Source organism: Cicer arietinum, chromosome 6 (genome assembly GCF_000331145.2).
Source record: "Cicer arietinum cultivar CDC Frontier isolate Library 1 chromosome 6, Cicar.CDCFrontier_v2.0, whole genome shotgun sequence".
Taxonomy (NCBI): Eukaryota; Viridiplantae; Streptophyta; class Magnoliopsida; order Fabales; family Fabaceae; genus Cicer; species Cicer arietinum.
The window spans coordinates 60,352,905-60,356,996 of NC_021165.2; positions in this window are offsets into that span (position 1 = coordinate 60,352,905).

Below are 4,092 nucleotides of genomic sequence, written 5' to 3' on the forward strand. Positions count from 1 at the left end.
GCTAAGAAAGATTTCTAAATTGAATGTATTACTTTGATTAAGTAATAACTATGTTATTTTGTTGTGGTACTCTTAAAATATCAAACACGGCTACATAATTTTCATGAATATCATTTGAGAAATTAAAAAGTATTTTGGTAATTAAATTGTAGTTTCGATCATCTTATTTTTATTAATTTATAGACTTGATTTTTTTATTTTAAAATTTAAAAAATTATAATGTAATATATTTTAAACAATATGACATATAATATGATGACATTGAATGATTAATATTTTTGAAATTGGAACAAAACCTTCTGAAAATATCAATTTCAACTTTTAAAATTATTTATTTTTATAATTTAATTAATAATATATAAATAAGTGTTTGATATATATAATATATCATATTTCATTTTTAGTCCCTCTATATAGTTCTGCATTATGATATTGTTTATCACGTCATTTAACATATATCAAATTACTATTTTTTTAATTAAAAAATATACTAGAGAGACCAAAACTATTTATTTTAAAACAGAAAGTAATACTTTGAATTGATAAAAATATAAGACAAAAACAACAATTAAACCACAATATTTTTTAAAAATTCATAGAGTACAAAGTTTCTTTTATCCATTAGGAGGAAGATATATTCAGCACATTATATAATCTTTAATGTCGGTTACACAACCACCGATTGAAATATAATATGTCGTATTAAAAATGACTTTGAGACGCCTTTAAGCTGGTTTTATTACCAGCCGATGTAAAACATGTATTTAAATAGTTTTTCATTGACAACCCGCTTACATTCTATTTTAAAGAAAAATTACGATTTATTTTATTGCAAGAGTTAGAACTAATTACATATTACATAATGTACCTTGTGCATTTTTGCTCAATTCCAAAAGAGTGGTGAGCATCTTCATTTATTTGCAAATAAACGATTTTTACAGGATAATGTTGTTTTCAAACTCATAGTCGCCATCCATTTTTTCATGTATTTATAAGTCTCATAATTATTATTATTTTTTTTGTTTAGAGAATTTTTTCATTTAAATATTGGAAAGTCTTCAAAATAAGGTAACTTGCTACTGAAGAAAAGTTGTCTATATATAATCCTAAAAGACTAACCAAGTGAATATGAAAATTCACTAAACAAATTTGCATCTAAAAAAGTGTATCGCTTGCTTTGACCTCATTTGAAGTCTCAGCTGGGCCAGGACACATAGCCCTTTCGATTGGTCAGAATGAAGACATAAAAAGTGTTTGGTTGATGATTTAAATTCTAGTGTAAAATAAGTATATCAGATTACTCTATTTGTTTTTAAATTATTATTGGTGTAAGTAGCGAACAATCTAAAATATCATGCCATAAAAATATAACAATAAATAGTGACAAATATAACAAAGTAGAATAAGTGTTATTAAGAATATTTTTTATTATCATTATAAATAATGTTTGACTTCTTTTATTGATGCAATTAAAATGCCATGAATTCATTTCATTAACCGTGTGTAGGCAGCAAAACATGGGCAAAGGCAGAAATAAATTAAACGTGGCAAGTAAAAATGGGTACAAAGATATGAGTATTTGTAGTTACTAAAAGGATAAAATTAGACTTTTGACTATGAAAATGATGTTAATTGTTGGGAATAAATCACTCCCACCCTCTATGCCACGTAATAAAAGTAGAGTTAAAATAGATATAAAAAAACTACCATAAACAATTTTTTCCTTGGAACATTTTTAGTGGCACATGTGCCAAACATAGAAGTGAGAGCTTATTATCGTTAATAATTCGTGAGGTTATTAATAAGATTACGTTGGATTTAAGTAGCTTATCATATGATTGATATATTCAATTATTGGGAGATGTAATGTTTATTTGTTTGTGTGTGATGTTTTCCTTAATTGTTTAAATGTGTTATGTGATACTTATATACCTGTGATTGTTATATTAGGAATGATGATTCAACTTCAATATAAGATGAAATAATGGATGATCGCTTTAAATAGAAAATGTGATATTTATATATCTGTGATTGATATATATATTAATTAGTTGGTCGTTTGGCCTCATATTTAGGTTTGATGTATGCAGAAGCGTAGCCAGAAAATCTATATGAATGGGGTAAAAAACAAACATATATAATACAAAATAACAATAAAATAAATAATAATAATAATTATATGAAACAATATTAATTTGATATATAACTAATAACATATTTTATAAAAATTATAATCAACTCAAGTACTTAGTTAAAACTTCACTTCTTTAATTTAATTGTGCATGACGATTATTTAGAGAGTAAAAATCATCAATAATCACATATGAGAAAAACTTTTGAGCAATCTCATTATTAATATAAAGAATCATGTAGTCACTAAGAAAATCATCTTACATCTTGTTTTAGAGATTTATTTTAATGCTTTTCATAACTGAAAATGTTCACTTAACAGTTGTTGTAGACATTGGAAGGGTTAAAATAAGGCGAGTCAATCTATCATTTAAGAATAAACATCTAATTTTCCAATCTTTATTATCTTTGACATAACTCAACAATGGTGGATAAGTTTTGAAATTTTGGATCTTTATACAGATCAAAGTCATAATGTTTCAATTCATATGCCAATTGGATTTTTCCTGTTTTAGAAAAATCCGAAGAATAAAAATTCTTAATAAGAGTACAAAGATTTGTAAGCATTAAATGATTTGTAAGCATCTTTAGATTCTAAAGACATGCTCAATGTAAGAAGCTATGTTGCTTGCTCTCTGAAGTTATTATTCAACTCTTCCAATTGATGATCTATCACAATAGTAAATATATTTATACAATAATGATGCTCAAGCGTGACTATATTTTTTTACGATGAGAACAAATTATATTAGAGTGATGAGAATCCATATAACGAATTCAATAGATTGGATGTCACAAAAAGTTGTAACCTTCTCATAGAGAACCTCCCTACTACGATCTCTTAACTTTTGAATCAATGATTTTGTGCTAGATAATATATGCATGGCATTCTAAATTGAAGTAGAATTCAATGTCACAAGGAAAGAGATTTGAATTGTGACAATTTTTACAACTGATATGTACTTAGAAAATTAGTTCTCATATTTTTCAACGTGGAGTAAATACAAAACTTCATATACTCAACAAAGTTAGTGTAGAAAGCATATTATAAAGGAAGTGGGTGTGTGAGTAGCGCTATATGAATTAAGGAGTTAAGAATAAGAAAATCGCACACACAATTTATACTAGTTCGCTCATCTTTGGCTACGTCTAGTTCTCATCGTTGGTGAAATTTTTCACTATAATGCTTGAGATAACTTCTCCATCCCTGTACTTATACAAATATGTCGGTTTTTTCTTTCTGTTCTATATTTTCTTAGCCACTACAAGCTTACAATTCTTCTTCTAAGTCACTCTAAACTTAACAACAACAACATTAGATCTATGTCTATTTTTCAAACCAAAAGATGACTTCATAAATTTTACAAATACGATTTTCATTTTTAATCAAGTTCACGTGACTTGACAGATGTGAAACTAATAGACTTTTGTATCCTCTAGATTTGATGATCTAGGATGAACTCTAAGTGGTTGAACTTTTAATCATATTTTTCACTTTTATCATAAATGTGTTAAATACTTGATGTAAGTTCTTGTTGTTCAAAATCTGAGCTCTTCCATATATATAGAAATGTTATGGAGCTTAAGTTATGTGTTCATGCCTTCTTGGGATAGTTGGGCTTGAGTCCTAACACATGGTAATCCTTGATGAAGTTTTAAATTGGGAGAAATCCGTAAGTGTACAATTTTCGTCAAGCAATAAAAATATTGAATCCACGTACACTCACAACAAGAAAACAAGCATTTTGTGAGGGCTTTTGCCCTCACAAAGGGGTATAATCAGCCACAAAGGTGGCTTTTGTGAGGGCTTTTGCAGCCACAAAGTGCCAGAAACAAGTTGACATTTGTGAGGGCTTTTGCAGCCACAAAAGACAGGCATTTGTGAGGGCTTTTGCAGCAACAAAAGTCTGCCTTTGTGAGGGCTTAGGCCGCCACAAAGGACAGACTGATTTTGAAATCAAC